Source organism: Choloepus didactylus, chromosome 15 (genome assembly GCF_015220235.1).
Source record: "Choloepus didactylus isolate mChoDid1 chromosome 15, mChoDid1.pri, whole genome shotgun sequence".
Classification (NCBI taxonomy): Eukaryota; Metazoa; Chordata; class Mammalia; order Pilosa; family Megalonychidae; genus Choloepus; species Choloepus didactylus.
This window is the reverse complement of record NC_051321.1, coordinates 26,428,119-26,453,038: the sequence shown is the minus strand read 5'-3', so window position 1 is coordinate 26,453,038 and position 24,920 is coordinate 26,428,119. Positions and strand designations below refer to the sequence as shown.

At 39.7% G+C, this 24,920-nt stretch overlaps 1 protein-coding gene across 3 annotated transcripts in view; it reads right to left on the bottom strand.

The window, feature by feature from the left end:
* SORCS1 (sortilin related VPS10 domain containing receptor 1) overlaps nt 1–24,920 on the bottom strand; it is a 549,535-nt gene that overhangs the window by 301,373 nt on the left and 223,242 nt on the right. The window lies entirely within an intron of this gene.

Sequence of the window (24,920 nt, the reverse complement as noted above, 5' to 3'; positions counted from 1 at the left end):
TAAAGTAGATCTATACAGTGAGCTATTATGCAGCCATTAAGAATATGTGTTTTTAAAATAAGGTGGGTGCCTTGAAAAAAAAAAGAGTCAAAGAAATCTGAGTTTTAATTATGGCCCACTTACTTACCAGCCATTTAATATTGAGCTGGTCACTCTCTCTGAACTACAATTTTCTCATCTGAAAGTGGGGATTAAAGGGACTAATTACCTGAGAGGGTTGTTGTGAGAATTAAATGAAATGATCTGTATGAAGTGTTTAGGCAGCACATGATATCTCCTACTGAGCAAACACACTATTATTATTGTTAGATTGAACCATATGAAATTGCCATTTTCTGTAGCTCAAAAATGGTCAAATATTGATAAACTTACATGGATAAACTTAATAATAAAATATTAAGATAGGCAGGATACAAAAGTAGATTGCAGAATCTCATCCAGAAGTATATATAGGTGCAAATATAACGTTGTTAATTTTGAAATAAATAATCAATGGTTTTTAGTAGTGTGAGATGACACTGGATTAACGGTCTCAAACCACAGTCATTCTTCCCCACAAAATTTCTAGGCGAGATAAATATACACAAGAGGCAGCAGCAAATGCCTACATCAGTGATACGATGTTTACCCATCCAACCACTAGTTGTAGGAGTGAAAAATAGAAAGACTGATTAATATTTGGCACAAGGCAGTGAGCAGGGCTCTTCCGGGCCCTGTACACAGTGGGGGAGAGGGGACGGCAGGGAGGAGAGGGCTGAGCCTCCCCCAGCCAGGACCTGGGCCTCTTGGTAAAAGCCCCATGCAGGACCGAGAAAGCAGGAGCAGGAGCCACATCCGGGTGTGTGACCTGCCACCTCACAGGGACGCTGGACAGATGTATGCCATTCTCCTGGGAGGAACAGGAGGAGGGAAGAGGAAAGCCGCCTCAGGGAGCAGAGGGAAGTTAACAGCTTCCACCCACCTCTTAAGGTCTACTTTCTCTCACTTCTGGCTGTTTTCTTAGCCCATAAGCTTTCAACACTTCCAAAAATGTTTTCTTTCCGTGTGTGTGTGTGTGTGTGTGTGTGTGTGTGTGTGTGTGTGTGTATAAGTTTATAACAAGAAAGAACAAATCATTTTAATTATAGTTACACCCAATTAAAGAATACTATTAAACAGCACAGACGACAAGACACAATAAAACATTTATAAGAAGTGCACACGTGAGAAATGAATGGCTCCTTCTTTGTCAGTTTGTCTCCATGAATATGCTTCAGTGGTTAAGAACTGTCTCATGTTCAAGGGTGGCTTAGCCTTAGAGGAAGGACTTAGAAGGCGATTACATCAGAAGATCAGTAGAGAATGATTTTTTCCCAGAACAAATGATTTCTAACATCCTGAGCTGGTGTGCATTGTGCATCCATTTTCTATTTCCTTTCCCCTATATATTATATGTAGGTGTCCCTGTAGCAGATAATAGTTCAAAAAGGAAGGAAGGAAGGAAGGAAGGAAGGAAAGAAGGAAGGAAGGAAGGGGAAGGGAAGGAGGGAGTGAGTGAGGGAGGGAGGGAAGGAAGACAGGCCTGGGGCACTGGAATAGAAAAGGTTGTGAATTGGCCCATCAGAGAAAACTTGAGATACCCAGAGGAATGGCTTGTGTTACTCTCCTTTCCTATTAAAATGGCCTTTTATAAAAGAACATGCTCCTTCTTTTCTTTTTCTTTCCATGTCTCTAATAATGAAGCGACACCAGGAGAGATTAGAGTCCCAATCAGCTTCTGGAAAGACAGATCTCCCAAGAAAGGTCATTTTGCAGGCTCTCTGGTTCATTTTCCTTCCATTGTTTTAATATCCTGATGTAGGGAAAATCAAACTTTGTCACGAAAGCTGCTGTTCTTGACTGAAATTTGGAGCAGTCAGCAAGGTGCCTATAACAAAGAAACAACCACACACACTGATGCATGTATGCACACACACACACATACACACCCAGAAAACACTGAAGGACTCAATTGCTGAGATGCCAGCAAGAAAGATGAGAATGAATGGTGTATGGTTATTAAAATTCCCAAACTAATAATTTTGTGTATGGTGTGAAATGAATGATTGCTAAGGGAGAAGGGGTAGGAGGACCCCTTTCATTTAAGGAAATTAATTAATTAAAGGCTTAAGACTGATTGGTTAGAATATCACCAGGAAAGGTCACTCCTAACAGAGTCATTATGCTTAGAGTAAACAGTCATCAGCTTACCCTGCAAAATAAGTGGAAGGGCTGCTGAATATCTGAATACAAATTATTTGCAGAACCCTCTATTACTCTTGCCTCATTTTGCCACCGGGAATATGCAGAAGAGTGCATGTGTATGTTTATGTATGTATGTATGCATTTATGCATCTCATTATAAATTATTACATTGATATTAAGGAAAACAGGCAGCTCACTGGCATAACACTAGTACAGGAGATTGTATCTCAAATTCATTCAGGTACATTTTGGTTGTTTTTGTTTTGTTTTTCCTAATAGAATCTGAGAAGACATGGTGGCTCCTAGGAGTCACGACTCTGTTTTAATTGTGTGTTTACTCAGGTAAGACTCCTAAGAGAAAGTTCTATTAAAAGTCCCAGAAACCTAGTGATCTAATGCTCCCCCAGGACCTTCTCCTGAAACCACATCTGTTCAAAAGTCTTCTTAACCAAGGACAGACTTGGAGGAATCTGCCTTTCAAAGCCAAGATAGTCTCAGCAGATTTTTATAAAGTTTTGCAACCAGAATTTCCTACAGTCAAACTGTGGTGGAAACAGCTACAATATATATTAATGCAGACATGTGGCCTTATTATTCCCAGAAACTATGGGTGTGTGATTCAGGAAAAGGCATATTTTGTGCAAAGGAATCCTGGGAAAATAAATATTGACTTTCTAATTTCTTTCCTAATTTTGGGAAGAGTAAGAGAAGTCCTTGTCCTGCCTTTTCTCTCCTAGCAGGCTCTCAATGCTCAATAATATTTGGGAGAATGAAAAATGGACTTAGATCCCACCTAGAGAATTTCAGAAATATTGTTTCAGGTCTTTATTCATTCATTCATTTAATTAATTTTAATGAGCCCACTTAATGTGCCCAGCAATGAACATACAAAGAAATACTGTCCTAACATCAAGGAGCTTACAGTTGAGGCAAGACAGAAAAGAGATGAAATATTTTCCACGGGATGAAGCGAAACACAGCTGTAAGAACAGGGTCTTAGAACTTTGTGAGGATAGGAGAGAAGGGGGTAAGGAAAATATGTGGTAATAAAAGCAGAAAACTCTGTTCTACTATGCTGAACTCCAGTGAAAAAGTCTTCCTCTGAAAATTGGCCATCACCCCAAATGCACAAATACAGATGTTTGCAGTTTCTGACTCCTGAACTTGAGAGTCACCAGCTCAGAGACATCACCATATGACAACCTCCTGCAGCTTTCATGGATTGTGCTTTGTGAATAATGGAAACTTTCAAGAATGATTTTGTTCCTTTTCTTGGGGCTGCATAGTCAGCACTCTGCCCCAGTAAATTATCTGCAGACACTGTACTCTATCAAAATGAGCACACAACTGTTTGTTTTTACCTGCCTGCCATGCTGTTTACTAACTACCATTCATTACTTTTAAAACATTTCTGGAATCAAAGGTGAAAGTGAGAAGAGAAAACAAAGAGGTGATAGATGCTAAATGCATTGCAAATCCAGTCTCATATGCAATGACATAGGGAAAAAACATCTGAGGAAAAATGCAGATTCTTCCAGAACAGCAGGAAGATTAGAAGGCTTACATGCTTCCGAGAGGCTCAGAAAAGTGCAGGGCTAGGGGATATTGACGTTTATACTTGGCGAATGTTCTTTCAAGGAAAAAAAAATTTCAAGCAGACAATTGTCCATTTAATCCCTCGTTTATAGATAGTGATATCACAAAAATTTTCACAAAACTCCACACTGATCACTAAAAGCATACTATAGCATTATTCTAAAGTATATTATTATTTTTTGGAATTGTAGGACATTAATTGAAATATCTGGAGATACCCTGAGGTTTTGTTTTTAAAAGCAGAGTAAAAATCACTGCTTTGAGTAAAAATAACTTCACATTTGGTTGCTGATAGCTCCCCTGATATCCATTCATTTGACATCTAATCATCTTTCCTTAAAGCACCTCATACACTCCTGTTACCCTGTGTTATTACTGGAATCTTGTTATTTACCTTTGCCACTGGGTGATAAAGCAAAGTTATATATATACCACCTGAGAGTGACAGTGACCGCCTCCCACCCCACCCCAATTCTACCACACGCATGTCTACCTATCAAAGGCATAGCTTAGGTTTGCTTCTTGGACATAAAATAACACCTCAGTGGTACTCAGGAACTAAAGAAGAATGAAAATGTTAATGATCAACAAAAATAATAATAAAGCAACATAATTCCAAAGAATCCAGACAAGGTTAAGGACATTCTCTACAAACACTGAAAATGAGCTCGTCTGCTCTACCCCCCATAGAATCAGAAGTGCCTTCAAAGTAAGCACCACCTTAGCAATTTCTTGCTGGTTAGTGCCAATGCAGTTGCAAGCCAGAAGCTTAAATAGAAAATAGCCTCAATTCAAACCACCTTCCAGGTACTGCCTCCTCATTCACAGTGCAATATAGTCATTACCAATAGTTCAGATTCTGAAACTGGTATGAGACCCAGGACTCTGAAATTTAAAGCATTTCAGTGATTTTTCAACATTAATTTTCCCCATCCTGATTTACAGGTTTTCTTTCACACAACAATAGGATCTACGTTTATGATTTACACAGACAACATGGCTGCGTTTCAGGACTTGATGCAAAAGAGATTATACTCTTAATGTAGACGATAAATTTGCATCCTTGTTAACGCAGAATCTTTTAGCCATGACAAATGGCAAGACATGAGAACACGTTCGTTGAAACTAGGTTGCCCAGAAATAAATAACCACAACATCAATGAGCAACCCAGTCAAGCAAACCCCAGACAAAAGATGGGCCAAGAAAGAATTCATTGATTTATATATGGCAGTGCCTCTCAATCATTACAATCACCCAGAGAGCTCGTAAAACTACCTACATCTAGGGCCCATTCCCAGAGATATAGATTTAATTGGTGGTGGGTGGAGCCACAAATATATTTTTAAAAGCTCCCTAGTAGAGTCTAATGTGCCCATGATTGACAGTCACTGAGTATAAAATGTTGCCAGGCATATAACAACTGAAAAGCAGCTAAAAAAACAGATGAAATATTAATTCTTGGATTCATTAAAGATATATTTATTGAGTACCACTAAGTGACAGTGTCCTCAGCTCTGGTGCTACAATGTGAAGAAGGTGCAAACCAAACACACTCAAGGAGTCCAATTCTTAGTGGACTGCAAGGACACGTGGACAGGTGCATCAAGATATAACGCCCTGCTATGGTGGGGTGAAGAACAGGCTTGGGAGTCAAGACTTCACCTGCTTCAACTCCCAACTAAGGACAACTAATTTCTGCAGAGCACTTAACAGTTTTTTCAGGGCATGTGGAAAATCATTAACTTATCATATATTTACAGTAACCCTAACTGAGGTAAGTATTTCGGGAATATCCACTTTACAAAGGAGGAAATTGAGGCTACAAAGGCTTTTCAATAAGTGGTAGTTAGTTCTACCCCTTCTTTGCATTTACAATCAGAAGACCTGAATTTTAGTTATGTTTCTACCTCTTGATAACTTACAATGTACCAGGCAAGTTCCTTTAAATATTTTCTTTACTCTTTACAATGACTGATTGATGGAATCAATACAGTCCCTAATATATGTATACAGAAATCAAGGTTCAAGGAGATAAAGGAATTTGATTGGTGTGATTCTCTAGTCTCCATTATTTTAACTCAGAATACAAATTCTCTAATTTAATGGCTATGAAATACCAGGCTTCCTACCTGTAAAACTATAGTGAATTTCCATGCCCCTATCTCCCTCCAATCATATGACAGACGCACATATTAGGAGAAATATTCCTAGAAGAAATTGGGGATTATTTTTTTATTAGCATTCCAAAATATGTAAGGACATCTACTTTAAGAAAGGAGGTATCTGGGCAACAACTATTAGAAATATGAAATTTTAGAGTTAGATTGAAAATAAGTATCTATCTAATACACACTTTTCATCCTATTAATGAGGAACTTGAGGTTATATGAAATAAAATAATTTGCCCAAGATCACACAGTTAGTGGCAGTCCTCAGATTAGAACACCTACTCTCAAATATGCACAAGATATACTGAATATTCACTTTTCATAGGACTCGCCAAGGCAGTGAGCTTCTGCAGTACATTTAAAGTTTTGATTATATTCACAAAACTTTGAGGAAGACTCATGGACTCATGTAGGTGAAGTTTATTCAAATTTCATTTACATTCTTTAATATTTCTAGAAAGTAATTTGAAACTTAAGATTTAAATTTAAGAACTGACAGCCCGGGTGATGTCATCAACATGGCGATGTAAACAGCTACTAAAAACTCCTCTCCTGAGATTCAATGAAAAAAAAGGATAATTGTGACTTGTCTGAAACTCTGGAGAAAGATTTAGGCTAGATAAGGACCCTGCAGACGCCTAATTGAAGAAAGAGGAGACATATCTTCCCTACAATACCAACTGGTCCTCTCCCTTCCCTTCATTCAGTCTCCATGTGGGAAAGGCACGGAATCAGCAGACAGGACCCCTCCCACCAGGGACACAGATTTTAAAATCTCACACAGTAGTCAGACATACTCCCACTGTTGAAGACCTGGGGGACAGAGGAGGACATTTCAAGGCCCAGGTCAGTGAAGGACAAAGAGACTGAGAAAACGTGGACAGAGACTGTGTTTCCAGTCTTGGGTCTGAAAACCCTTCCCCCACCCTTGAGGGAAGCAACCTGTTGCCATTTCCTTGCCTTGGGGATGGCTGGGTCAGCTGAAGGAGTCCTCTGCCATAGGTGTAGCCCCACATTGAGCCAGATTTTGCCCGACAAAGTGAGGGCATAGAAATCCCGCAGTTTCAGTTCACCTGTGTAGAAGTAGCCAGTGATTAGAGGCAAAGCAGCCCTTTATTAGGACCACAGAAGCTGGTCTACATACTCTGCATGGAAACCCAGCCCTGTTTTGGCTGAGAAATATGGAAAACCCAACTGTCAAAGCAGGGCTCTAAAACAAACCCAGGTCTTACAGGCCAGCAGAAAACAGCACCACTGGAAGCCAGCAGATCTACATTACAACACTCAGTGAACTTGCTGGGGTGCCCAGTGCCTACCTCCTATCTATGTGGCAGGTAACATAGGGTGTCTGATTTGAGGGGAAGACTGGGGGGCAGAGCCAATCTGACAGCTGCCCAGAGAGAGAAACAAAGAAATACAGAGATCAAAGAAAAACCAAGGCAAAAGAGAGATAACAACTCCCAGAATAAACTACTCAAGAAAATCAGATGCATAGACAGCAAAAAATCATGAGCCACACCAGGAAATACGAAGATATGGCCCAGCCAAAGCAACAAACTTACTCCTCAACTGAAATTCGAGTTGAAACAGCTAATTAAAGATGTTCAAACAAATCTTCTAAATCAAATCAACGAGTTGAAAGAAAATGTGACAAAAGAGATGAAGGATATAAAGAAGACACTTGGTGACCATAAGGAAGAATTCATAAGCTTGAAAAAATAAATGGCAGAACTTATGGGAATGAAAGGCACAATAGAAGAGATGAAAAACCCAATGTAGACAAACAACAGCAGACTTGGAGAGGCAGAAGAAAGGATTACTGAACTAGGGGACAAGACATCTGAAATCCTATACACAAAAGAACAGATAGGGAAAGAATGGAAAAATATGAGCAGAGGCTCAGGGAATTGAATGATAACATGAAGCATATGAATATATGTGTTATAGGTCCCAGGAGAAGAGAAGGGAAAGGGGGCAGAAAGAATAATAGAGGAAATAATCACTGAAAATTCCCAACTCTTATGAAAGACATAAAATTACAGGCCCAAGAAGTGCTGTAAACCCCAAACAGAATTGATCCAAACAGACCTACCCCAAGACACTTACTAATCAGACTGTCAAATGTGAAAGACAAAGAGAGAATTCTAAAAGCAGCAAGAGAAAAGCAATCCATCACATGCAAGGGAAGCTCAATAAGACTAAGTGCAGATTTCTCAGTAGAAACCATGGAGGTGAGAAAGCAGTGGTATGATATATTCAAGATAGTGAAACAGAAAAACTGCCAGCCAAGAATCCTATATCCAGCAAATCTGTCCTTCAAAAATAGGGGAGAGTTTAAAATATTTACAGATAAACAGACACTGAGAGAGTTCATGAACAGGAGACCTCCTCTACAAAAAATACTACAGACAGATAAGAAAAAAGATCGGAGAGAGAGAGGTTTAGAGAGGAGTGTCAAAATGAAAATACCAGGAGATAGAAAGAGTGTAGAGATCAGGCATTTGATGCTGAAGGAGTACAGAATGTGCAACAGGATTGATTGTATAGATCCAGAAGTGGATAGCACAATACTGGGTGATGGTAGCACAGTACTGTAAACACTGAACAAAGATGACTATGAGTACAGTTGAAAGAGGAAGGTTAGGGGCATGGAGGACACCAGAAGGAAAGATAGAAGATAGACTGGAGGGTAAAACTTAGTGAAACCTACAGTGATCAATGACTGTGATTAAATGTACAAATATAAGAATGTTTTTACATGAGGGAGAACAAATGAATGTCAACTTTGTAGGGTGTTTAAAATGGAATGGTATTGAGGAAAAAATACAATCAATGCAAACTAGAGTCTATAGTTAACAGTAACATTGCAATATGCTTCCATTAAGTGTAACAAAGGCAATATACCAAGGCTGAATGCCTATAAGAGGGGGATATAAGGGAGGGGTATGAGATTCTTGGCATTGGTGGTGGTGTCCAAATTTTTAATTGTATTTTATTTTAATTTTATTATTATTATTTTTTTAGTCATCATTTTTAAAAGTTCTTTTTCTTTTTTCTCCTCTTCCTCTTTCTTTGTGGAAGAAATGGAAATGTCTCCATATAGATAGTGGTGGTGAATACATAACTATGTTATTATACAGGGAGTCACTGGTTGTTTATTTAGGAGGGAATGCATGGTGTGTGAATAAAACTGTCTTAAAAATAAACAGAGGGATACAAGTGCTAGAGAAACCATGGAGAGAGGGATGTACCTGATTACCATTGGTGGGGAAGTAGAATGGTGCAGCCCATCTGGAGGGCACTGTGGTGGTTCCACAGGAAGCTAAGCATGAGGTTGCTATTTGGTCCTGCACCATGATATTGGGTATATACTTGGAAGAAGTGGAAAGAGGGACACTAATGGACATTTGCACAGTGGGGTTTATGGTGGCAGTATTCACAATTTGCAGTGGATGGAGGTGGCCTAAGGTTATGTCAACTGATGAACAGAAGGGCGAACTGTGGTGTATACATACAATGGAATATTGAGCTGCTACAAGAAGGAATGAAGTTGTGAGCTATGCAACTAGATGAATGGACATTGAGGGCAGCATGTTGAGTGAAATAAACTAGAAATTAAGAGACAAACATTATAATGCCTCACTAATATGGACTAACTATAATGTGCAAACTCTGAGAATTGAATCTGAGAGCATAAGTTATCAGGGGAAGGCTTATTGTAAAGGTTCCTGGATTGTAAGATCCTACAGCAGTTACATCTATTCCTGAGTTGTAATGGCTATTTCTAAATTCTGAGATGCTGAGCTCTTTGTGTGTAACCTGATTGATCCCTGGAACTTTGGGTTATCTGTGTGACACCTGAAACTCAGAGCCAGAGTCTGGCAGCTATGAATGTCAGCATTCCCCCATATAGCAACTGTTAATGAAGCTGAAAAAGAAATCAGACTTCAATGAGAGATATGAATGAAATGGACTTGGTTAGGACTAAGGTAAATCAGACTAAAGGGTGAAGGACAATATTGATGGTGTTTTAAAACTTCAACTTCTGTGTGAGACCAAAGGAAGAGACGTTTATTAGGTGTAAAATCTGTATTTTTTGTAGCACACCATATAATTTAACCTGTATGGTCAGTTTATTCAAACACCATAACTATATGGAACTTTGAATAGGGAATGGAATCTGATTGGTTTGTACAGGTTAGTGTGAAGCCCTGACACATCCCATAATAATTTGGGCAGAGAATAAAAATGTATTTGCAAAGCCACCTTGAGGGACTGGGGGAAAATGTGGAAATATTAAATTTCTCCACCTGGGGAATTACTGATATTCTCACAAGCATTGGGGACTACCAGTTTAGCAGGCCAAGCCCTCAATCTTGCGGCTTGCCCTTATGAAGCTTGTTACTGCAAAGAAGAAGCTAAGCCTACTCATAAGTTTGCCTAAGAGTCACCCCCAGAGAACCTCTTTTGTTGCTCAGATGTGGCCTCTCTAAGCCAACTCAGCAGGTAAACTCACTGCCCTCCCCTCTACATGGGACATAATTCCCAAGTATAAATCTCCCTGGCAACCTGAGACATAACTCGCAGGGATGAGCATGGCCTTGACCTCATGGGATTGAGAAAGCCTTTTTGGACCAAAAAGGGGAAGAGAAATGAAATAAAATAGAGTTTCAGTAGCTGAGAGTTTTCAAAAAGAGTCGAGAGGTCATTCTAGAGGTTATTCTTATGCATTATATAGATATTCCTTTTTAGTTTTTAGTGTATTGGAATAGCTAGAAGGAAATATCTGTAACTGTTGAACGGCAACCCAAATAAATAGCCTTGTTCTTGAAGATAATTGTATAACTATGTAGCTTACATGGTGTGATTGTGTGATTGAGAAAACTTGGTGGCTCTACTCCATTTATCCAGTGTATGAAGAGATGAGTAGAAAAATGAGGACAAAATTAACTGATTAATAGGGGAGGGGAAGGGAAGGTATGTGATGTTTTCAGTGTCCTTTTTTATTTTAATTCTTATTATTATTGTTTTTTTGTGTGGTAATGAAAATGTTCCAAAATTGATTGTGGTGATGAATGCACAACTATATAATGGTACTGTGAACAACTGACTGACACTGTGGATGATTGTATGGTTTGTGAAATATTTCAATAAAATTGAATTAAAAAAAAAAAAAAGCCCATAAACTCAGTTTTTAAACATGTGCTCCCCTAGCTCCATATGATTGGGTCACACTTGAATATTAACTATTCTTTACTATCTCCTAAAAACCCACAAAAGTGAGCTATTTATCAATGTCCAGGAATCTGATAATTTTCAAATACTGATCTATTGTTGAAAATACCACTTCTCCTCTTCTTCAACTTCTCATATGGCTCCAAATCATCAGTTGTAGTGGTTTGGCTTTGGGACACAGGCCTTTCACCAACCTTCTGGCTTCCTATCTCCACTTGGGTCCTAATAAGTATCTTGATGGGCACTCAGGCACATGATTGTCTTCGGCCACACAACAGGATGGTTGCTAACTTCCTTGCCCAGAATCCTGAGCAAACATCCCAAAACTGAGACGAAATATACTAAAGGGCCACTCAAGTACAAGACAGGAACTTAGATTTGGTTGGCCAACCTAAGAGCACACTTCCTCTTGGCCCCAGTACATCTTTCAGTAGATTGATACCTCTGGGCATCGGGAACAGAAAAATATAAGGAAAATTCTATTAAAGGGGAGAAGACTCATATTTAATGTGGCCCTACTATGCATCTGGGGCTTCAAATACATTTTATTCATGACAATGCTATATGCAATGTATCTGTGAGTGGACAGGTTTTCATGGACATTGGGAAACTTGAAACAGAGGTTTTGTTTAGGGATATACGAGATATGACTCCAATTTCCATTATACAGACTTGCTGATGACAGATCTGGCCTAAGACCCAGAGGAGAATTATATCTTTGTTTCCTTAAAAGGAAGTACCTTACACAAGGATAATTCTTGAAAATAATGCAAACCTCAACTCTAAAAGCATTGTGGAAAACTAAATAGTAGACTTCTCAGATCTAGCAGAGTACTAGCCTTCAAAGACAGAACCAGTCGCAGTTCTTTATGATCACCCTGATTCTGATTAATATCTGCCTTTGGCTAAATACAATAGAAATTCCATCTAATATTAAATTAGTATATATGTCTTCTCACCAATCGGAAATGAAAAAGTATTAACAGTTCCATTTACCTGATGAGGAAAATGAGGCCCAGAGAGGATAACAATAACCAAGTCTTGGACAGATTAAGTAACCATCTCACCACTATCCTTCTCCACAAGGATAGAGAATTCATAATGAAAGGATGGAGAGCATTACTTACAGTGTATACAGGGACTAGGTGGTGGTAGATAGTGCCAAATCAATGAAAAATTCAAGCCCAAGATATAGAGGGAAGAGGAACCAAAATCCCTAATCTCTATCTGCTCTGGTCTTTAAAGTCTATTTCAAAGGCTTAGCACACCACACTCCCATCAGCTTGATGTTTGTCATTATGAAGAAGTAGCTTGGCACCAGCACCTTGAGCTTTGCCCTAGTACCTGGGTCTTTGGAATAAAAGAAATGGACCTAATTTTCAGTCTGATGACTTCCTGAAGAGTTATATCTGGAAAAGATGACGAACATGGATGAATAAGTCCAAAAGAGCAGAGGTGGCAAACTGACAGACCTCAGGCCACCATGCTGGCTAGGGAAACTAAGCCAATCAGGACTCACATGGAAGCAGACATCCTCAGTTGTTCCCTGCTGCCTGGAGTCCGACAGAGCTGACTTCACTGCTACTCTCCACATCCCACAGGCATGCTGATGATTGGAGGTGTAACTGTATCATGCGCGTAGACTGCTCAATGAAGGAGTAACCAAGGGTCATTTTGAGTAACAGTCCTTCAGTTCTGCAGATACAATAAAACTGACCAAAACAAAAAAAGAAGTTGGTATGGGCAGAGTCTACAATTTCATTTGTCATCTCAGAAACGAAGCATCAGCCTCTGACCTCTGGAGGGCTGCCAGGAAGGGGAACTCAGAGGCCAGACCCCTAACAAGAGTAGAGCACTCACAAGAAGCACTTGATGTCAGCATAACCATGAGAAATCACCAAGGCTACCACAGGCTGTGGACCCGCTGCTGCCAGGCTGAAGTATAGTCTCTATGTTGCAACATTCATTTATTACGTTTTGAAGAGGCATGTGACCAGACTGTGTTCTTTAACTTCTTACAACCTATAAAGAGGAACTGTCTTATGCGGTATGGAGTGAAGGGGATAGTTTGAATTTTGACACTCCTCTGGGGTCAGAAACAATAGCTACCCAACAGGGAGAAGGACAAAAATAAATCCAGAAAGGCTGATCTAGGAAATTGGGAAAGGGTAACAAAATAAGTGAGAAAACTAACATCACATTGAATACCACATTACAAGACCAATCAAGTTCCAAGAAATAACAGGCAAAAAATTTCCTTGCCTCATTTAAGTATGACTAAACCAAGCCCACAATTTTTTCAAAGGGTATGTATTTGGTATGATGCAATGAGTATTTATTTCCCAAATAATTTGGTTTATGGTTGGGATGGGGAGGATGGATGTTCTAGTTTGCTAATGCTGCCAGGATGCAAAACACCAGAGACAGATTAGCTTTTATAAAAGGGGGTTTATTTGGTTACACAGTTACAGTCTTAAGGCCATAAAGTGTCCAAGGTAACACATCAGCAATCGGGTACCTTCACTGGAGGATGGCCAATGGTGTCTGGAAAACCTCTGTTAGCTGGGAAGGCACGTGGCTGGCGTCTGCTCCAAAGGTCTGGGTTCAAAATGGCTTTCTCCCAGGATGTTCTTCTCTAGGCTGCAGTTCCTCAAAAATGTCACTCTTAGTTGCACATGGAGTATTTGTCCTCTCTTAGCTTCTCCGGAGCAAGAGTCTGCTTTCAACAGCCATCTTCAAACTGTCTCTGATCTGCAGCTCCTGTGCTTTCTTCAAAATGTCCCTCTTGGCTGTAGCTCCTCTTGAAAACATCACTCACAGCTGCACTGCATTCCTCCATCTGGCAGCTCATTTATATGGCTCCAGTGACTCAACTTAGACCCACCCCAAATGGGCGGAGCAACACCTCCATGGAAATTATCCAATTAGAGTCATCACCCACAGTTGGGTGGGGCGCAGCTCCACAGAAACACTCAAAGAATTACAATCCAATCAACACAGATAACGTCTGCCCACAAAAGATTACATCAAAGATAATGGGGTTTGGGGGACACAGTATATTCAAACTGGCACAATGGACTTTTGTGATATCACCTTATTTCTTTGGAACTCAAAGAGTTAAAGCTAAATTCACATTGGACTGACTCAATGTTTTCATTTGAAAGGGGTGATGAAACAGGACATTCAAAGATAAATTTCTTTCAAAAAGCTCTTTTAAGTCATGGTCCCCAGAAATGCTGGCAGAAATAAATATACATTTTTTTAAAAGAAAAAAAAAGTCCTGTGCCTTTCATGAATTGATTGCTTCTCCTGCTTCTGCAAGCTAAGAAGCCATAATCCTCTGCAATCACAAATTGTTTGAAGCCAATAAACCAAAGGTGATGACCTTGCTAATACATCCCAGCAGGAGAAAGAAATAAAGCCGTGCTGAGGAATAACTCTTCAGCATACCATTTCCCTTTGGAAAGAGGAGAATGATGGCAAAAGTATCCCAGCTTGATTTATGGATGAACAGTATTTCAGAAACTTCACCTGAAATAAGAAAACGGAATGTCTAATGTCCTGCAGTGATGCTGCTGTCATCTCCCTTGTCCTTTGATACACATGGCAAGTACCCTACCCTTGGACACCAGCTTCAATGCCACACATAGCTCCCCTTGCCTTTTCTCAAAGTTGAGCCACAATCACCCTTCCTAAAGTTAATTCTCTGGTGACAGCACAGCACACGGGAATCAGGTTTAGGAATCAAACAGGCCTGACGTTACCATAGTACTCAAAGCAACTCCATAAAACTAACAGAATTTTGGAAAATAAGTAGGAATAACTGGAATAAACCCACATCCACTTTACCATCTAACCAGCTTCCAGCAATCACAAAAGCATCATAGACATGTGGCGTAACAGTGTCAATCTACATGCTAAAGTTACACTAATAAGTATCACCTCCTTCAGGTGTGATGAAAATAAATTAGAGCAAGAGCTGACATTTGAGTAAACTGCCTTCCATTAAGCTTTGATTACCTATGATAGGTAGTATGGGACAAATTTAATGTCAATTAATTAAAGCCACAGAAAACACACATTTTTTTTTTTAATCTGCTTTCCCCAGTAAATCATCCTGGTGCTCCTTTTTGCTAAACAGTCAGGAACTGTGCTTGATGCTGGGAATACAAAGGTGAGTAAGATAACATTCAACTTTCAAAATGTTCCCAGTAAGGGTGAGAAACACAGAAAGTACTTAAAATTCAAAGTAATACATTCAAGAGGAAAACTATGTACATGAAAAGGAGCACAGGAGCAGTAACTTATTCTGAGTGTGGAAAGGGGATGATCTGGGAAGGGCTCAAACAAAGATGGTCCCCAGAGCATAAGCTCTGGAGCCCAACTTCCTGGGTCAAATCTCTGCTCGACTACTGAGTGTCTTTGTCAACACTGTGCAGGTTACTTCTCTGTGCCTCGATTTTCTCATCTACAAAACAAGTATAATAATAGCACCTAATTCATAGGGTTACTGTGAGGATTTAGTTAATATATACAAAGCACTTAGAGGAGAACCTGGAACATAGTAAATCGTCAGCAGGATTGATGATCATTATTATCCATTAGGCAAACGGAATAGAGGAGGAAAGGTATTTCCAGCTAAGAAACCACAGGAGTACAAGATCCAAGGTTTCTGTCTATTTGTTTTGTAATATTTACTGTGTGTTTAGAAGGTGATACACATGTAACATAAGCGTCATCATTATCCTATGAGAGAAATACTATTATAGCTTATTTTTCAGATGAAGAAATGAAGCAAAGAGGTGAAAAAACCTCCCAGGCTCAGAGCTAGTAAGCAGGCAGAGGCGAGATTCACACCCCAGAATTCTGAAGCCAGAATCCAAGTGCTAACCTCCTGTACAGAATGGCTGGCCAAGACCAGGTACAGTTTTGGCAGAACCTACAAGTAGTTCGTCATGGTGGGAACATATAATTATTTTCCTTTGTCAAAAAATCTAATAAGTGGAGCGATCAAAGTCAAGGAATATGGCCCCACCTAATAGGAGAGGGACAGGAGAAGCCAAAGGCAAGGTCAATTGAGATTCCAGAAAATCAAATTCCAAAATAGAGAGTTTCAAACAGAAAAGGAACACATTTTTTTTCCTGGCATGGGCTCCAAAACAAGTTGTGAAAAAGAAAATGGTGATCAGAAAGGAAATAAAAAAATACCACCTGTTATGGAATGAATTGTGTCCTCCACTTATGCTCAAGTCCTAACTCCCAGGCCCATGAATGTGATCCTATTTGAAAATAGGATCTGTGAAGATGTTATTAGTTAAGATGATGCCAAAATAGATTACAGTGGGCTCTAATCCACTATGATTGCTTCTGTAGAAGGAGAGGACATTTGGACATAGTCAGTAGGACACAGAAAGAGAGAAGATAGCCATGTGATGGAGCAGAGGCTGAACTGTGTCATGGAATGCCAGAACCCTAAAGGTTTCAGAGGGAGCACGGCTCGGTGGACACCTTGATTCAGACTTCTAACCTGTGAAACTATAACACAACAAATTGCTGTTGTTTAAAGTCATACAGTTTGTGTACTTTGTTATTGCAACTCCAAACTGAGGCAGCATCTAAGGTTCTTCAATGTAACATTGGGGACAGCCCCCCTGTCTGGACAAAGGTAGCACAATGACTAACAGTTGTGGTTTACACACCAGTCTTGGAGTACCAAGTTCCCTGAAGAACATTTACCACAACCAGAACAGAGAAGTCTGCTGAGTGTTCACCAAAGATGAGGAGCTGGGTTGTCACTCACCATACATCTCAAGAACGTGGGGGACCTGACAGTGGATTCGGCCATTCCATATACATGCAGAAAAATAGCAGCTCCTTCTCTTAAAGAGCTGAGTATCTTTTTTAACAGCACCTTGAATAAAAGGCTTTTCTAATTAACTCCACCTGCTTTGACCAGTTCCTTTCCCTGGTGTCCCTTGGGAGCTAGGTATATTCTAAGTTTAATATTATAAAAAGTCACACTCCTCTTGATACTAAATGTTCTTTAGGCTTTTAAACATGCTTGGATTGGGGGCCCTGCTGTTTCATTGTTCCTCCTCTCCTCATCCCCAGCTTTGCTTTCTTCTCTGTATAGCCTGGTCCCCTCATCAGCCACCCCAGCCCCCTCAGCCCCATTGCCCTCTTGTCCTCCCTGAAACTACTTAACCTTCTTTCTTCTTGCACAGTACACAAGGCTTACTGGAGAAAAAGTATAGTCCTGGTAACTCCAGTCTGTAACCTCAGTGCCCAGCACAGCACAGGGTCTGCATGTCCCCCAACAAACCCTTCCCAAGTCTCCTTCTCAGCTCTTCCAAATCATGAAGCCTCTTCTCAAGCCCATGCCCCTCTCAACATACACCCAAACAGCAGGACGTCCCTCACACCCCACGTCTCGGGAAGGCTGATGACTGTGTGCCCCCATCTGGCCTCCCTGCTTGGTGAAAGGGATGCCTCTTCTCAGCCCACCCTTCACCCTACCCTTATCTCCCGTGGCTGAACAATCCCACATCTAAACTATGGAACCTGTTTCCCTCCCTATCACTCAAGTCTCTATCAGTTTTATTCTCTCCTAAATTTTCCTGCATTTCCAATTTCCTTTCAACTGATTTCTCCCCCAGAAAATGTAAACATGTTCAGGTCTGTCCTCACTTAAAGAAAATATTCCTTTAGTCTTTGCCCTCCTTTATGCAAAATTGTTTCTTCCTTTTGTCTTCACAACTTCTTCCTTGAAGGAGTTATTTCCATACCCTTTTCTCATTCCCTTATTTCTCAATCACTAGCTGTAGTGCTCAGTAGACATCAGCAGAATGGATGTCTGCATGTTCTCAGCCCACTACAATCCGACTTTCCCACCAACACCTCCACTGAGCCAATGACTTCTGCATCAGCCACTGGGTGGCCACTTCTCAAATACTTTTCTTTCTGGACTATTTCTGTGGTTTTAATGCTATTTTCACTTGTCTCCTATGATTTCTAGTTTTTCTTCAAACTTTTAAGTAACAGCTTCTACAAGTCCTTCTCAGGCTATCCTGTTTGTCTGTCTAGGGATTAGTCATCTGTCTAGTTCTTTCACGTTTCCCCCACACTCGTAGGCTCCTACTAACCCAACATCTACTGTTTATGCTGATGCCTTCTATATATATGTCTTCACATCAGTCCCTTCAGCCTGGACTTCAAGGCCATATATACCATAATATATACCGTAATTAACTGAAAGATTCCATTTGAATTTCCTTAATCTACCCCACTCTTCACGTGTTGGAAAAAACAACTCACAGTCTCCTCAGTTCATCCCCAACTCCAACAACTGTTCCTGTTCCTGTTTACTTTATAAGACCTACTGAAATCATTCTTTCTCTCTCTCTCTCTCTCTCTCTCTCTCTCTCTCTCTCTCTCTCTCTCTCTCTCTCGTCTTCCAGTCCCTAAAAAAAAAAAAAAAAAATTCTAGCCCCTTGCATTCACTTATGTCTTACTTCACTGCCTGCTGCTCTCATGGTCACCATTTTTTCTATTTTCCAAGTGGATCCTCAACATGACACCAAGATCATATTTTTTTTCTAAAATCCATATTTCATCAAGACTTTCCCTTGCCCAAAACCTTTCAAAGATTTGTTACATCCACCAGGATAAATTCTGGAATACTAAGCACAAAGGATTTTTCTGGAATACTAAGCACAAAGGATTTGACCTGGTCCATTCCTACTTTTCCAAAACCATCTTCAAACACTCTTCCCCCAAACAGACTATTACTATCTAGTGGAGTTTCCTTAATACACCATACTACTAGCACCTAGTGGGACCTGGAATTCACTGGAGAACACACTCAATAAGTAAATAATGAGCCTATTTTACTCATCTAATTCCTACTTGTCCTTTGAGATTCAGCTCAGGGATCTTCTTATCCAGGAAGTCTTCCCTTCCCCACCCCAGGGCACCACTGGTATCTTTCTTAAGGCACTTGACACACTACACATGACTTAATCTCTCATCTATTTTTCTCTCTCCCCCACCAGACTATGAACTGGTGGCCATAGTCAGATCTTATTAATATCTGGATTCACTGTATTTAGCATGCTTCCAATTTTTACACATTCAATTAATTTAACAACTTTTTGTTCTAGGCACTGTCCTGGGCCTGTGAGATACAATGGAAAACAAGACACAGTCTCTGCCCTCAGGGAGCTTATGGTCTAGTGGTAGAGTCAGAGTATAGACAAGTAACAAATGAAATCACTGCAGATGATGACAAGTGAAATGAAATAAACAAGGAGCTATGGTAGGAAGAAACAAGAGTCCTATTTTTAAGAGGATGAATACAATGGCTTTTTAAAATAAAGCATTATTTAGGCTGAGACCTGAAGACTGAAGAGAAGCTAGTCGTGCTGAGTGAATGAGATTATATGTCCCTAGAGGATAAAGGTATTAAATAGTTTTCTGCGTAACTTCTGACCTCCTTCTTTGTGCCTAGTACAGTGCTCTGTATCTGAAGAACATTTAAATCCCACTGTTTGGTTACTTATTAATAAAAAGTCCAGGATCTGATATAAAAGGGCAGATCAGAGCATGGGGTGCATAGGAAAGCTCTCTGCAGGGTTATGAGGATATGGAAATATTTGGCTCCTATCAAGGAATTGGATGGTGGTGACCTACATCTCGACGGTCTCCATGAACAAAAGATTTTACCATGTGGAGTTCAAAGACAATGCAGCAAAATGGAAATTCACATTCTAAATATTTCCTGAATCTATAATCAGAAACTGGAATGCTAATTGCTCTTTTCTCCAGTAAAATTAGCTGCACTTGTTTTCTCAGCTTATATTGTTAAGATACCACAATATCAGAACAATATTTGCTTTTCTGTGCATCTTATCCATTATTTCTAAAAGGAGACGGGGGAATTCAGCCGTGTGGCAATCACTGAGGCAAACGAGTATTAAGGATCAGTCTGGGTTCAGATTCCTCGTAAAGATTTCAGAAAGGCCTGTGGCTCCTTTGGGCAGAGTACAGCACGCTCCTTGTACAAACTGCCTTCGGGTGCAAGAAAATTCTGTCAAAATCAAGCGTCCTGACAAGCACGCGTAGGGCTCTAGGGCATCACCAGATTCCCTGACTTTAAGATCTGGCCTATTCATACATGGCACTGATTGTGCTCTTCCTCTATGAGAACACGATGACATTTCACAGGATCATGTAACCCATTATTCAAAACAGTATCTCCTACACATAAGGTATTATGTTAAAAATTTAGGATACAAACAAGGATAAGACACAGACTTGGCTTTCAGAGACCTTAAACCATTTCTCAGCATAGTGCTTCTAAGCAAAAAGCAGTTAATGAAAACAGAACTTAAGCTAAGTTCTATTTTAGGGGCTAAGCAAACAAAAATAACTAAGACATGGTCACAGTCTTTGAGTTTCCAGGCCAGTGTGGAATCAGCAAACATCTTTGGCAACTTGTACATAGCTTTTTTATTACATTTACCACACTTCCGGAACTATCCACTGTCTGCTCTTTACTAGACTTTGAGATTCTGGAAGGATGGGACAATTTCTTACTCATATCTTTATCTCCAGTGTATACCTTGTGCAGTGCCTGGCATACAGCAGGGGTCTACTAATGTTTCTGAACTAAATAAAAAATATATTTGATAAACATTATAAGACAAAGATACATAATATACTACAGGAATGCTGAGGAAGGAGCAATTATCTTTGCTTTGATGGGGGGTCTAGATTGTCACAGTCCAATAAACATATGAAAAGATGCCCAATATCACTAGTGGTCAGAGAAATGCCCATTAAAACAAACTGAGATAAAAAGAAAAAATTCAGTATCAATAATACCCAGTGCTGATGAAAGCATAGGACCTATGCAATCTAATTAATTGCTTATGGGCAAATGAATTTCTCCAACCTTCTTGAAAGTAATCTCAGCTATCTAGGAACATTATCAATTAGTACAATGGTAATACAATGTGAATTGGTATTATTTGGTACAGCAATGTCACCTTTAGGACTCTACAGTACTTCACAGTGATAAAATTACCAAAATGTAATAAGGATATATTCACAAAAATATTTATTGGAGCCCTGTTTGTAATAGCAAATATACTGAAAATTAACTAAAGATCCATCAGAAAAGAAAGAGAGAAGCAGTGTAGAATAAGTGTTAGGAGAACACTCAGGAACCCGCTCTACTACCAATAAGTGACTGCATGACCTACGGGCAAGTGATTTAATTTTCCTAAGTCTCAGTTTCCTCATCCATAAACTCGGGAATACTAACAGTGCCTACTTTATAGGATTCTTATGAGGATAAAAAGCAATAAGAGCACTTCCCGGCACCACATAAGTGTTAATTAAGCATATAGTTTAAAACAGTACACAGCATCCCTACTATGTAATGCCTATAAATTGGACCCATTCTTTTAATGTATTCCCCTCAACAGACTCTCATGACTAATTGTTAAGTCAAATAAACAGGTTGTTAGAATCCCTGGAATATTATACTCCTATTTTCTTAAAAAAAACAAGTAGTCATGACATACATATACACCCATAGGCATTTTTGAGTTGTATCATAAAGATATAGAGGGAATCACCCAAAAGGTATAAAGGAAATCACTCCAACTTTTAACATCACAAACCTCAGGAAAGCTGAATCTTTGTGAGAAGGAAAATAAACTACTGACATTTTCTTTATTCATCTATGTAATGTTTGGCTCAGTAAAATGTTCACATATTACTTTTGTGATGTTTTAAACATAACAGTAAAATTTAATAACGTAAATTTATAAGTTCAGGGACCACAAACAGCCCCATGTGACATCTCCAGATATGGAGATGGGAATGGGAGTTATAAAGATTGAAATAGGTTAGGGCTAGAAATCCAAAGTATCTCGTGATCCTGCTGGGGAGCTTGCCTTCCTCCTCTAGGCCACTGGGAAAGCACTAAACATTTATAAGCAGAGATATGAGTAACATCATGGGACTTACGTAACACAGAAGTCCTTTCACAAGAAAAAAAAACATCATTTTCTAGCTTTATGCATTTTCGTATTTTAGGATGTGTAGGCGTGCTCAATAAATTTGCTTTTGGAGTCGACTTAAAAGCTGGATTTTGAAGCAAATCAGACTTTGGAGCAGGGACTAGCAATTTGACCGAAGCCCCCCTCTGCACTTCCCCTGGATGTGGACTAGGAAGGGAAAAGAGGCTTCCATCTAATGGGAATTACCCACATCAGCGGGTGGCAGAGAGTCCATTGTCTCTGTTGGCCAGAACCTTAGCACTCCCCTGGGAGCAAAGGCTCTACAGACATTCCCTCCAAAATGACATGACTGGGAAATTCTCCTGATAATCATGATTTTAACACCCAAGAAGATATAAAGTGGCTCCTGGGAGAACCAGAAACAGTGTGGCTCCCAGTGCAGAATCAAATCTAAAACCTAACGCATTCTCTTCTTTGCTTCTTCTACCAAGAAGGCAGGTTTTGCTGTTTGAGAAATACATTATTTTGGAGATATGGTGAGAGCTTGCTTGTGTCTTTCATGTGGATCTGAAAACAGGATAATGAATTTAAGAAGTAGTCATGTGAGTCAATTTCTAAGACTTAGAAGCAAAGCAGGTTATGTGCCCCTTTAAGAAAGGAGACTTTCAGTTCCTTCAAGAATTGCCTAGGGCTTTCTCACCAGCCAGATCTCTCTCAGTAGAGCTCTGATTACCCTGGTACAAGAAGGGGAAAAGAAGAATATACTTCTTCTCAGAGATACTGTATCTAGATTTTGACATTTTATTTATCTCAATCTTCAAGTTTATCTTGCTTCAATGTGCTAAAACTACTGCAGTCCACCAAATCCCAAAGCTCAATCCATTCTAAGGTGGAGAAGGTCGTGAGTTGCAGTTAATTGTTCTGTGTCATCCTCTCAGTTGGACTCCCTCAGCGAACAACAACACAACACAAAAGAAAATCAACAACTTGCTCCAGGATTCAGGTGTAATCAATTACAAGACCACCTGGGGGCTAAAGCTCATTAATTTGGTTCAGCAGCATCTTGCTCTGTCATCCAGGGCTTGTTGATACAGCAAGGTTTAAAGCCCTGGGAAACTGTGACAAGGTCAACTGCCTCTCAGCTTCTCTCCCACTCTAATAGTTCAGGGTTAGAGCTCCTTCTGAAGGGCACAACCGAAAAGTGCAAAAGTACCCTGGTGGACAGCAATTTTAGGGAGTAAAGCAAATGGTGCACACCAATGTCAGAACAGTTTGAAAATCCTATTCATTTGTGAAATACATAATATATATCTATAAATCTATTTATCTATATCTATATCTATAAACACACTTGTATGCTTGGGTTTAGAAAGATCCCAAAGAAGGCAGAATGGACTCTGGAATATAGATTAACAGTGAAAGTGAATAAATGGAGTTCATTTACTAACTAACACATCTATAAGTCTGTGGGCTACTACTTCTTAGAAGTGTTCTTGGGTACACTGTAAATATGAATTGAAAGGATGCAGTAATGCATATCTAGCACTGAGCCTTGTGCCTGACACACAATGAATACTCAATAAAAGTTAGATTTTATTGCTGTCATTATTATCATCATCACCACTATCACGACCATTATCATTAAGCCACCAAGGTGGTGGGTTTAAGGATTTAAAGTCTAGTTGAGAAGAGAAAATACACACATGAGAAAAGTAAAGGAGCAACGCTCATCTCATATCTTTATTACAACACTTGTATAGCAGTTTGTCTATTTACGTTAGATTTATCTTCCTCTGGGATGTGGCTGTTCTGGGCGGCTGCTTAAGTATCACATTCAGTGCAATTATATAAGATTGGCTACATGCAAATACATTTTTCTCTTATTTTAACTGTCCACAGATTTTTGTCTCCCTCCAGTCAACGAACATCTGGAGGTTGGAGAATATGTGGTATTGCTCTATGTACCTACCCAGCTTCCCCTCCCTAGACCAAGGCATAAAAGAGTAAATTAATACATCTCTGATAAATGAATGAATGAGAAAGAAAACTGTATGTTGATGACCATGCAGTAGAGATAAAACTGTAAGATTTGCTGGTCTGTTCAATAAGATATTTACCGAGCATCACCTCTGTGTTATGTTCTAAGCTCAGTGTTATGGGTGGCCTGTGCTCAAATGAGCCCCCAGTTTTTCATGTTGGCAAGTATTCTGAGAAGTTGGTGCAGGAGAAGATGAATCCACTCTTGGCAGTTTTAATCTCCCTCAAGCAGGGCTGAACCAGATGACTCAGAATGGTGAGGACTTGCTTCCTGATGCCCAACATCAATTCATTCAGACCTGCCTGCTCCTCCTCTGTGCTACTCCCTCCCCACCCCAGGAGGTTCCCTAAGCACTGCCTATAGATAGCCAGAGCTGCTCAAAAATGTGCTACTAAAGCACCTGTGAAATATTCTAAATACTTTTCCTTCTCCATCTCTATTTTGTTTTTTAAATGCTGTTTTTACTAAGGTGTGTTCTTCCTCTTAGAGTACTAAAGTGATCAATTTCTAATATCATAGTGTTATCTACAGTTATTTGCCATTTATAATACATGACAAACATAGCAAATGACTACTGTGGGTGCATCAGAAATTCATATATAAAGATATATTGGCACAGAGTATTTGTGTGC